At 42.9% G+C, this 12,601-nt stretch overlaps 1 protein-coding gene across 6 annotated transcripts in view; it reads right to left on the bottom strand.

Annotated features, from left to right (window-relative positions):
* Positions 1-12,601, bottom strand: part of DUSP16 (dual specificity phosphatase 16) — a 95,885-nt gene that overhangs the window by 73,442 nt on the left and 9,842 nt on the right. For 3 of the 6 annotated variants that reach the window (XM_087442723.1, XM_087442722.1, XM_087442725.1), the window contains exon 1: positions 6,417-7,084. The exons of 1 other annotated variant lie outside the window; for it this stretch is intronic. The gene's annotated coding sequence lies outside the window, so the exon portion shown is untranslated. Of the gene's footprint in view, positions 1-5,292; positions 5,987-6,416; positions 7,085-12,601 lie in introns of those variants that run through there. 2 more of the 6 variants (XM_087442724.1, XM_087442727.1) reach the window with 1 other exon arrangement.

Below are 12,601 nucleotides of genomic sequence, written 5' to 3'. Positions count from 1 at the left end.
TTTTGATTAGCCAAATAGCTCCAATGTCCAACCACATATTTTACCGTATTAAGTTTCTTCCCCTACAGTTATAATTGATAACATATTTTAACTAATTATTATGGATATTTCCAAGGATACACAAAAGTACAGAAATAGTAACAACCCCAATGTACCCATCACTCAGCTTCAACAATTATAAAAAATTTGCCAATATTGTTTTATTTATTTCCCATTTGTGTGTGTTGGTGCCTATCCTAAAGTTTTTTTTAAAACAAATATTAGGCATCATTTCATTTTGCCTATAAATACCTCCATATGTATCTTTAACAGATGAGAATTTTTAAACGTGACAACAATACCATTAATATAGATAAAACTTTATGGTTATAATTCTTAAATATCATCTAACACATACTCTGTTTTAATTTCCTGATTGTCTACAAAAAAAGATCTTTGTTAGTTTTTAGTTGGTTTGCATTATCAAAATATCATTCTTACCAGTTCATTTTCAAGTGAACACAAGATTTTTACCTAAAGCTAGGAAGGAAGAGGAAATAATACTATGCTTTATATACCATGTACACTTTACAAAATGAAGTCAAGAACTATCTACCTGAGGAATGTGCTTCTCCCTCAACCAAACAGCAAACAAAAATAAAAGATGGGGGCAGGCCCCATGGCCTACTGGATAAGTTCGGCATGCACTGCTTTGGTGGCCTGGGTTCGGTTCCTGGGCGCGGACCTACACCACTCGTCAGTGGCCACGCTATGGCAGCAACCCACATACAAAATAGAGGAAGACTGGCACAGACGTTAGCTCTGGGCGAATCTTCCTCAAGCACAAAGAGGAAGATTGGCAAACAGATATTAGCTCAGGACGAATCTGCCAGGAAAGGACATAGCTCAGCTGCTCAGGAAGAGAAGGATTTGATAGGCGACAACCACCTGCCATTTCAGAAAAGGTCAGGTCAGCCACAGGGTCAGGCAAGCGGGAGGCGAGGTGAGGGTCCAGGTTCTAGAGGGAGCAGACAGCTCAAACAAGCCAGGTGCTGTAAGGCGACCTCCTGCAGGTTTCAACACAAAGCTCAAAACACAGTGCTCTAAGCCAGAGATATAATGGAACCACGGTCAAAAGTAACAGTTGTGAAAATGAATTCAATTTATTCAGCAAACACTTATCAAAAGCTGACTCCACCAGGCACTATCCTAGGATAGGAGTTCTATTTTTTTTTAAATTTATACAATGCAAACAATAAACAGCATATACTTCTCTACGCATGTCTTTCCTTATTAATTTTAAGGGAAAGAATAGAGATATTTAATACGAATTACCTTGCCATATACCATTACAATTTGCAGTGCATCTTTTTTCTGTAAACTGCAGTTTGTCCCACCCCTCATCCAGACACTAAAACAAATGTGAGTGCTACCGTCCTTCCCAAATATTTTTGAAGAGTACACATCACATTAGCTTTATCACACACACCACAGACCTCTAGCATTTATATTCACAATTCTTTTCTAAACGGAGTATTTCATTTAGAAGGAAACCAAGGGAATGCTGAAGAATTTCCTACCTCCTCTGAAAATTGTTTTCTTTTCCATAGGCTTATCCCAAGCACGTCAGAATGTATTGTAGATGAAAGATGGTTGGGTGCATATAGAAAATTTTTTGAGAGGTTTGGTCGCCAGACACACATACACTTATAAACTCTTTTTGGACTCCTTTATCTCAATTTCACCTACAAATTTTTTTAAGTTTAAAACTGCAGAAACAGTGGAGAAGCGGAGGGAACATATTTCTTAAAGAACGCTTGAGAAGTACCTAATTAATGTGTCCAAAAACATGAAACAGTCGCTAAGAAATTTTTAGTTAACATCATACATGACATCTCAACAACAAAACACCTGGCAGTCAGATAACTAGAGTAAAAATCCAGACTGCCCCATTTCAGAACAGACACTTTTGCTTCATGTTTCTACTATTTGTAGAAATAGTAAAAAATTCTAAGCCTAAGATAGTATTTCCAGTGAGACCACTAACTCCACTACTCATCTTTAAGGAGACGTAATTAAGCACACAGAGCCCAATAAAGTCCAAATTTACCACTCACTTCCTGCACCCCGTGGACAAGACCTGGAGAGGTGTCATCCTTCCTTTACCCTACCTCACCTATCCGGTAATTAAGCTGAATAGCTACTTATACTGTCTGGACCTCTTTTGTTGTGTGTGCTCTCATACAAGGAACCATCAAAACAAACGTGGAATTTAGCTTCACTTTATAGCACTATTGTGACTATTGTGCCTAACGGAGAATCAAACCTAAGTATACAGCCCACACATCACAACCCTAAGTACACTGTGAACAATGATATTAACCTCACGGTAAAAACATGATTCTTAGCAAATGGCAGCGAAAGAATTGTAGATAAATTGTTAATGAGGAGTTAAAAACTCAAAGCTTGCAAGCTTCAATCTAAAAAATATTATGTAAGTTTCTTTAAAAAAAAAATTGGTTAAGATGAAGTTAACGTGTAAACTTCAATTCAAATTCTCCCACTACAATATAAGTTCTACAACAGTAAGAACCTTATTTTCCACTGTTTGCCCAGTTCCTAGAACTGTGTCTAGCACATAGTAGAGGCTCCAAATAAATTTGCTGAATGAAGAGATGGATGAATGGCCTCCCCTTCTGACCTCCCCCACTTCCTTTGCTCCATACACATGTTAACCACCCTTTAAGGCCAGGGTCAAATTCTATTATCTTTATGAAAATTACCTCCCTGAATCCTCTAATCTCTCAGCTCCTTTAGACTATGAGTTTGGCCCTTCCCAGCTACCTAGTAATTGTTTATCTTTGCATATGCACATACCTCCCTTAAAATTCTTATAAGCATTCTCTCCATATGAAGAGCACAGACCCACGTCCCCAGCTTTTGGTATCCACCTCGGTACACGTAAATAGTGTACCATTAATAAATGTTTTGCTTGATTGATTTATATCTGTAGTTAATCCAGAAATCAATTTAGTTAAGTTTTAACTTTTTATAATCTATCCCTCCCTTTCCAATAACTCAACTGAATTTGCAATGAGTCCCCCCTCTATTTTAAATTTACTGCTGGCAATTTCAAGTTTTATGTTCTCATGTAATTATAACTTATGTTCATAATTTACCCATTCCCCACCCCCAAGATTAAATGTTTTATGTAATAAAAAATCATGTGACTTTTTGGTGATACCTATAATGAAGTATCTAACCTCAGTCAAGGAGGTCGAGTTTCACCACCCTCTTCTTGCTTATGAGGTGTTGGAGGGTATTTTTTCCCTTTATGCCTTTTTCCTTTCATACCAAGATGTATCCCATTTCCTTCTTTACTGATCATACTCCTGGCAAGCTTTTATTTCTTTGTACCTGTCCCTGGTAATCTGCCTTAGATCCTTCTTTTTGAGCCATTCCTGTTTCCTCCAGCCATTTATTTGATTAAATTTCGAACTCCCCTTCTCAGTCTATGTATGAAAATGGCCTCTTTTTAAAGCCTAAGCTTGCTTCGTTAAATCCGGCCAACCTTTATGAACCTCATCCCTTTCTATACTCAACCCTTGATTATCTGGGCTAATGAAATGTACAAAAATATAAGATTACCCACAACCCATGAAAATCAGAAAAATTTGACATCTGGCTTTGGAATGTATCATATGTGGCTTTGGGCAAGATTTACCTTCTTAATTATGTTTTTGCTTAAGCCAACATTAGTAACATTTTCTTTTATGATGGTAGATATCTGTCTCAGTTTTAAATTTTGATAAAGTTAATTAAAAAAAATTAATCAAGTATCAATTGTGGCTTTTCCTATGAGGCCTTTTTAATTAGTTTTTTCAATCTGTTGAACTCTGTCATAAAATCTGGTTTCTGTTTCTCCTGATTTATTTCCTCCCTTTTCTCGGGATTCTGATCCAAAGCAGTTTATCCTATATTCATTTACTTCTTCAATTTAAAGTATCATTTGCTTGCGAACGCAAAGCATTTTAAAAACATTAAAAGTCCAGGGAAATTTTTAGTCCAAATAACACAGGATAGAAAACTCCACTTTTTTTAGGACTCCAGGAAAAGTTGGTTTGTAGGATAAATTACACTAGTAATTCTAGCAAATTATATTTAGTAGGATATTATGATTGGTTGAAAAATAGGAAAACATTAATATTGGACAGCTATCTAAGTCAGTTTCATCAATATATAATCCCATAGGCCAAAAACTCTATGGAATTAAATTCCCAGTACAGGCATTTATAGCAAATAGCATCAAAACAAACTCACACATAAATCCTGGCTCTTCTCCTGACCCCAGCCTAAACTCTGCACCCATCACAGCCAACCCTAACCTGACGTCAGCCTCACTTCCACAAATAGGTTTTAAATGTATAAGAAAAAGGAAAAGAACTAGGTTAACAGGATCTTCTCTTTTGCCCCCTTTTCAGTTACTGCCATTAAAGCTTCTGGGCAAAGAGACCCCTGATCTTCAATTTTACATGACTATTTTTACTGTATAGGTACTCCATTATTTTACATCTGAATGTAGGTTTATAGTGCTTGAACCAACTTTTTTCCATACACTATTCATCATATTACCAACAGAATTAAGGATAAACTCACTTTTAATTTTTCCCCCACGTGGAACTTTGGTAAGTATAAATGATTTTACCTAAAAACCAACTTGTGGGCTGGGTGCTGTTATTTAGTCTAAATTTTTACATAAGATGTTAAATGTTAACCAAATAAAAAAAATCTTAACAGCAACCTTCCACACAGTCCTCAAACTCAGTAAATTCCACTTTATTTTGAAAACTCAAAAAACTTGCACAGTGCCCAGTCACATTTTGACTAAAATACCTACACAAAGCCATAATTCTTAGTTTTTCAATTTACTTCTTCAGGTTGCTGCCTTCACCAAATACAAAACTCTACAAGTCTCAATTAATTACCGCCTCTCAAGCTGTGTATCGCCAACATCCATGATTCTCAAGAAAAAGTAAACAATTTAAAAAGTAACAACTGGTGAGAATTCTTTTTCTTATTTTAAAAATTTACCTTAACTTTAAAAAATCTCTTTTCTTCACGGAGTTGGAAATAGTATAAATCCTCGAGGAAACAGTTGTCACCTATGTGCACTCTCAATCAGCCCCATAAAATGAGTAGCAGAAAGACGCATTTTTCTGACAGTCTTAAGTTCCCCAAATAGCAGTCATAAGGTCTTTCATGGATGGTAAATTTCACACACGCACACCCCGGAAAGAAAGACAAGAAACATACCTGGTCATTTTCTAAACAGGTTTGATAGGTTTGGTTCATTTGTAAGAGCAGAGTATTTACTTATAATCTTTTAACACAGAAGTAGCAGCCAGAGCACTGGGTAAATAAAAACTTCAGAGAGTTTTAAAAACCCTGCATCTTAACTCACTTCCCCCTGGTTCAAGGGGACGGCACAGCAAACCCCACGGCAAATGAGATTATGCAACAGGTTTTTCCTCTCCCCTTTATTCATCCCAGGCTGGTTGGAGGTGTGCTTACTCCCAACAATTTGAGACACCCAGGACTTGAGGATCTTTGCAGCTGACGTCTAATAAACTTTTTCAGGATTTTGCACTATCCATTCATTTTAAGATCTACTTGTATTTTCTCAAATTAATTACCAGGTTTTTTTTAGGAAATAAACTCAGCCTTTCATAAATACTTTCCTCTCTGGTGTTTTATTACATAAAACTACACATGATAAACAGACGCTCGGCTGTCTCCCCGGGCTTTTTTATTTCTCACGTTGTACGGCTAGTGTAAATAAAGAAGTCACTGGCGCACCGGGACCCCCAACACCATGCCTGGCCCCAGCATGCAAACCGAGTTTTTGGTTGGTTGGCTGGTTTGGTTTAAGAAAGCAGCACCGTCACCACCCAGGTGGCCTCGCTGCTTACACCAAAGGCGAATTGGGGATAATGGGAACAGTCAGGCCGGGGCCCCACTTGGCAGGCGTGTTGTGTTAACAGTCGCGCCTGGAAGTGAGCAGCTTCGCCCGCGAAGGGACCGCGTCCGCGGCGGCGGCTCCTCGCGGCGGGAACCGGCCGCTGGGCCCGCTGTCCGCGGCGCGGCCGGGGGCGCACGGACCGAGACCCCGCGCCCGGCTGCCCGCCCCCTTCCCGCTCGGGCCGGCCCCCAGCAGGGCCTACACCCCCGCCTCAAACGCTCGCGCGGCTCCGGGCCGCGGTCGCCCCCACCCCGCCTTCCGCGGAGGTGAGCCGCCGCCGGGGAAGGCAGAGCCGGCGGGGCGAGCGCGCGGCGCCGGGCACCCGGAGTCGGGCGCGCCGCGGAGCGTCCATGCTGCCGCCGCGAGCCCCGCACCCTCCCGCCCGCACGGTCCGCGCGGCCGGCCCGAGGCCACTTACTTTGGGGGCCGCCGACCTCCCGACGCCGTCTGGGGGAAACGAAAGTTGTCACGACGTCTCCCCTCGGGCCCCCGCGCCTCCCGGACTGGCGAGGCGCCGCCGCGGAGCCGGGAGGGAGGCTGCGCTCGCGCCCGCGTCCGTCCCGTCGCGCTCTCCTCCTCCTCCTCTTCTTTTCACTATATTATCTTCTCCTTCTCTGCGAGGTGGGTGGGGGCGGGAGGCTTAGGCAGAGAAGAGACGTTTGCAACTTTTCTTTACTCTTTCTCTTCCACTACCCCCCCATCAGCCTTGAAAAAACAATGTTGAAAGGGGTGAAGAACTTGGGGAGGTGAAGGTGGGGGGCCGCGTGGGGAAAGCGGAGGGGGGAGGGAGAGGTGATAATAATCGTTTAAAAACTGGTGAAAGCCCCCCAAACAGCGATACGCAGAAAGAGGGGGAAAGGCGGGGGGGTGGGGTGGGGGGTTGGGGGGAAAGAGAAAGAGTCGCTGGTCAGGAAACTTCAAGCGCGGATGAGGTCATTGGTTTAAAAATAAAGAGATGGCGTCACTTGAAACCAATCCCAGTGAATGAACTCAGCGGAGCCCCGGGGAAAGGAGGAGACAGGCGAGGGCAGGGCGGTGGGCGCCGGGCGGGGCCGCGCGGCCGCCCGAGCCCCGAGCGCGCCTCCGCGCCTCGTTTGGGCAGCTCGGGGCGGGCTCGGGTCACGTTCCGTTCCAGAGTTCGGCGACTCCGAGGCAGGTTCCGCAGGCGCCGCTGGGAGGAGCCGGGGCTGCCCGGGGAGGCGGCCCCACGGCCTCCTCCTTCCGCGCCCGCGCGCCCGCCGACCCGGGCCCGGGTCCTCGCCCCGGCCGCGCGCCTCCAGCGCTGCGCCCCAACAGGTATTTCAGGGTGCCCCCCACCGAGACGCAGAGCCTTTGCCTCCTCCTTGGGCTGTTGCCAGCTGCCTCCCCAGCGTGAAGAAACGCAAACAATTATTTGAGAGAATTACAGTCGCTCTTGCAATAGTCTGACGAATCCAAAATGCAGGGCACTGCCATCTCCTAGGAAAGAGGAGTTACAGGTACTTTAAGAAAACTCACACGAGTGCTGTCAGGTATTCAGCCATCTATATGTGTTTGTTGTCGAAAGCCCCCACTTGAATATTCCTAACTTCTATTATTTTACTTTGCATATATTTACAGATTTAATGAGTATGGGCAGCCTAAAATTCTCTTTAAAAATGTTTTCTCCGTCGGGCAGCCCAGAAGCATCTTGAAATCAGACCAGAGGTTCACTGCCTCTTGAGAGGTGCAAGACCCAGTTGATTTAACTCCACACGCTTCGTGCGTTTCTTATTTGGATTCATTAAAACAGCTTTGTTTTGAGACTACATTACACACTCTGGAAACCTAGAGACCTGAGGTGGTGACAAACCAGGACTTGGAATCACTGAATAGGACAATCAGAGCTTTATTCTAGTGTTCTTTGAGCATTTGAGCATGAAGCTGCTTCTACTGAGAAGTACTCACGTGGATATCACATAACAAAGATGTGATTAATGACGGAAAAGCACACTGTGAGCGGACTGCTCCGTGAGCCAGGATTTATGTGTAGGAATAACCTAGCTCCTAAAATATTCCATTTGCAATGTACTGGATTTGGGACGTTGGTCCCTAACGGCATCTTTGTTGCCGAATGTCCATTTGGACACTGCCTGAGGAACTTTTTTAATTGGCAAAAGAACTGAGAAGCAGGTTTAGGGTAGGTTAGAAAGATAAAAACAGCTCCATGCTTCTTTTCCGCCTTTAAATCCCGCAACGGAAGGGCATTCGTTATTATTGACCATCATTTAAGGTTAGTATTGGGGTAAGCCTCTGGGAACTTCCGGCCCATCTTTTGGAGAAGGAGAAAGAGCCCATCTGGAGACCGGAGACTGCTGAGCACTTCAGACTGTAAAAGCAGTCTGAAGGCCATAGATGCAGAGCCGATGTTCTGCGCCTGCCTTTAACCTCTTTAAGACTGCTGAGGAGAAGCAATCTCTCCGGCTGCCCCCTGTCCTCTGGTGGCCAGGGTTGTTACTGCAGCTTCAGTGAGATTTCCTGTGCTCTTCGAATAAACCTCTAAAATTCTACTAACCGTGGACCTGCTGTTTTTAGAACAGTTTCTAAGAGGCAGTTGGAAAGGATCTGCATCTCAAATCTGCTTAGTTGGAAGAGTTGCATTTGGCGGGAAGGAAGAAAAGAGCGACAACCCTTATCCTAGAGGTTGAGAGCATGGATCTTGCCTGGATGAAAGACTCAGAGAATTATGGAGTACCCTTTACATGCTGCAGCTTGGTAGCCTTACTTTGACACATCTTGACATCTCTCTCCCTTCTCTTCATTTATACAACAATTAAATTGGAGTGCCTTACATGTATGTGGGGCTATGATAGCTATTATGGGAGCCTCCCCAGTGTATATCATCTAATTAGGGAAACAAGACATAGATTAAAACTAATTAAAAACTAAATTAATGATTGATGGCATACAGTACTGGTTAAAAGAGTCCAGCGGATGGGCCGGCCCGTGGCTTAGCGGTTAAATGCGTGTGCTCCGCTGCTGGCTGCCCGGTTCCGATCCCTGGCGAGCACCAACGCACTGCTTCTCTGGCCATGCTGAGGTGGTGTCCCACATACAGCAGCTAGAAGGATGTGCAGCTATGACATACAGCTATCTACTGGGGCTTTGGGGGAAATAAATAAATAAATAAAAGAGCCCAGCAGAGACAAGGAGCATTGTAGGCTGGGGTTGTCAGGGAAGGCATCTTCTCAAGAGCTTTGACCTCCTCCTTGAAGGATAGTTAAGATGTAGTTTGGGGTCAAAGGGCTCAGTGGAAGGACTATTCTAGAGGGGGAATGGCACGAGCAAGGGTATGGAGATGGAATGAATAGGTGTATTCAGGTGAGGGACCAGTAGACTCTTCTAATAGTAGTAGAGATTAGAGTATATCAATTAAGAATTAGGCTAAATTTAAGAGATTTAGAGGCACATTACGGAGTACTTGAATATTAGGATAAATAGCTTGTTACTAGTCCAGCAAGTTAACATTGAACAAGTTTACTTCACTAAAGAGTACATTTCTCCTTGTTCTACTAAAAGACTTTCTCTATATGCTAACAACAAACATGGAAACAAAAATGCAATAAATACCATTTACAGTTGCTCCAAAGAAAATGAAATATTTAGGTGTAAATCTAATAAACCATGCTCAGGATCTGTATGCTGAAAATTATAAAATGCTGATGAAAGAAATTAAAGAAGACAGATAATTGGAGTGACTTACTATATTCATGGATTGGAAGAACCAGTATAGTAAATATGTCACTTCTTCCCAAATTGATCTATAGATTTGACACAATTCCTATCAAAATCCTAGCAAGGTTTTTTGAGGGCGTAGACAAGCTTAACCAAAACTACTTCCAGCATGTTTAAAAGGGTGAGTGAGGGCCAGCCCCGTGGCTTAGTGGTTAAGTGAGCGCACTCCGATGCTGGCGGCCGGGGTTCGGATCCCTGGCGCGCACCGACGTACCACTTCTCTGGCCATGCTGAGGCCGTGTCCCACATACAGCAACTAGAAGGATGTGCAACTATGACATACAACTATCTACTGGGGCTTTGGGGGGAAAATAAATAAATAAAATTATTTAAAAAATAAAAAAATAAAAGGGTGAGTGAGGGCTAGATTCCCCAGAGGCAGACAAAGAGCTCACATACTTAGGGCACCAGCAAACCAGGGGCTCCAGTGTCTTTCAATCGGATAATCTAGAAAGAAGCTCTTTTCGTTTCAGTACATTTGAGTGTATGGTTTAGTATTGTTTTTAGTTAAGTTAAATTTGGGGGAGGAGCACCAAAATTTTTACTTAGAATTAAATATGAAGGAGGAATGCCATAATCTTTAGTGCTTAGAGCTTCTTAAGGTTTTAATCCATCCCTGGCTGAAGTTTAATCATTCATTCAACAATTATTGAGTGCCTACTACCAGTATATAATTATTGAGTGCCTACTACCAGTATATACCTGTGCCTGGCTTTGAGAATGTGGTTATAAATAAGAGACGCAAGGCTGCTTCCTTCGTGGAACTAACATTCTAGTGGGGATTGAAGACAATAAGCAAACAAAATCAACGGCCAGGACTGTGACAGGATTAACTATACAGGGGGGAAACTGGGTGATGTGAGGGCGAATGATTGAGGGTAGGGGGGAAGGAAGGCCTTCATGAGGTGGGGACATGTGAACTGAGGCCTGAAGGATGGCAACCAGAAAAGGGTCTGGGCAGAGGAAACAGGTCACTCTGAGACTCTTCAGCAGAAACAGAGTGACTTGTAGAGAGTTAGTGTGTTCCCAGAGCACAAGGGAGGCCAGTGCAGCTCAAAAGTATAACATGCGGGCCACAGGAGCCAGACTATGTAGGACCTTATAATGCGTGGTAAGGAGTTTGCATCCTATTCTAAAAGAGTAAGCAGGTTAGTACATGATCTGATTTATGAGGAGGATATTTGTAAGTAAGCATAATAATTTAGTTTTGAAAAGAGAGTGTTAATAACTTTCTATAAATATTTAATTTAGCAGCTCCCTTTTCCAAGAGGAAGGAAACATTTTTGATCATTTAATCTCCAGGGATCCCTTTACTGTCCCAAATCCAGTGTTCTTAGCCAAGGATTCATGGATTCCTAGGGAGTACATGGATGGGCTTCGGAGGGCGTAGGAGCCCCCTAAAATTTTGTGAATATTTGCCTATGTGTTTTTCTGTGAGTGGATCCCTAGCTTTTAACCGATTTTCAAAAGATTTTCTCACACACACACAAAACGAAGACGACGATTTTATATTTAAGTCTTGGCTGTGCTTTTTGGATCGTAGTTGCTGCTACTGTCCTAGGGCTCATGGCACCATAAAAATGAATCACAGTTCTGGAAAGAAGCAAGTTCTGCCTCAAAGAGGTGACACTATGTTGGAGGAGAGCAGTATTTGCGATGGAGTAGGAGGGAGCATTCCAAAAGTTTGTCTACGAAGGAACTTCATGGAAGAAAACTTTTACCTATGTAATGTGAGAATTAGAAGATACCTAAGACTGGGCTGGCCCCGTGGCTTAGCGGTTAAGTGCGCGCGCTCCGCTGCTGGCAGCCTGGGTTCGGATCCGAGCGCGCACCGACGCCCCGCTTCTCTGGCCATGCTGAGGCTGAGTCCCACATACAGCAACTAGAAGGATGTGCAGCCATGACATACAACTATCTACTGGGGCTTTGGGGGAAAAATAGATAAATAAATAAAATTAAAAAAAAAAAAAAAAACTAGATGATTTGTCACTTAGCAATTTATCAAAGACTTTAAAAATGGATAATCCCAGGACTAGATCAAGAGTCTGGAGAAACAGGCCTTTTCAATATCACCAGTGAGAGTATAAATTGGTGAAACTATTCTGCAGCGCAATTTGGCAATATGTTTTCAAAAGTCTTTAAAAATGCATACCCAGCAATTCCACTTTAAGAATTTATCTTAAGGAAAAGATACTATTTCCCAAAGACATATAAATAAAGATGTTAACCATAATTTAAAAAAATAGCTAACATTTATTGAAAACTACGTCATTTAATCCTCACAACAATTATTACCTCCATTTTACAGTTAACGTGCTCAAGGTCACACAGTAAATGGAAGAGCTGGGATCTGAATAACATGTACTACACATCTAAGCAGAATTGAGATCACAGAGGCCTTATAGGCTATGCCACAGGGCTGCGACTTCACCAAGGTAAGCAATGGGGGAGCCACTGAAAGATTTTAAGCAGGAGAAATGACAGGATCAGATTTGCATTTTGCTGTGTAAAGAGTGGTTTGGTGGGGAAGACATAAAGCAAGATAGGAGACACTTGTACAAGTTAGAGAATTAAATGTAAATGGAGAGAAAAAAGATTCACAAGATATTAAAAAACTAGAATCAAAAGGACCTGATCTGGGCCGGCTCCGTGGCTTAGCGGTTAAGTGCGCGCGCTCTGATGCTGGCGGCCTGGGTTCGGATCCCGGGAGCGCCCCGAGGCACCACTTCTCCGTCCAACGTGAGGCCGAGTCCCACGTACAGCAACTAAAAGGATGTGAACCTATGACATACAACTGTCTGCTGGGGCTTTGGGGGGAAAAAAACTGAATAAATAAAATCTTTAAAAAAA

The sequence above is a fragment of the Ceratotherium simum genome, chromosome 17 (genome assembly GCF_057802395.1).
Source record: "Ceratotherium simum simum isolate JZ-2026a chromosome 17, ASM5780239v1, whole genome shotgun sequence".
Taxonomy (NCBI): Eukaryota; Metazoa; Chordata; class Mammalia; order Perissodactyla; family Rhinocerotidae; genus Ceratotherium; species Ceratotherium simum.
Note: the sequence above shows the minus strand (reverse complement) of the source record. Positions and strands in the feature narration are given on the sequence as shown.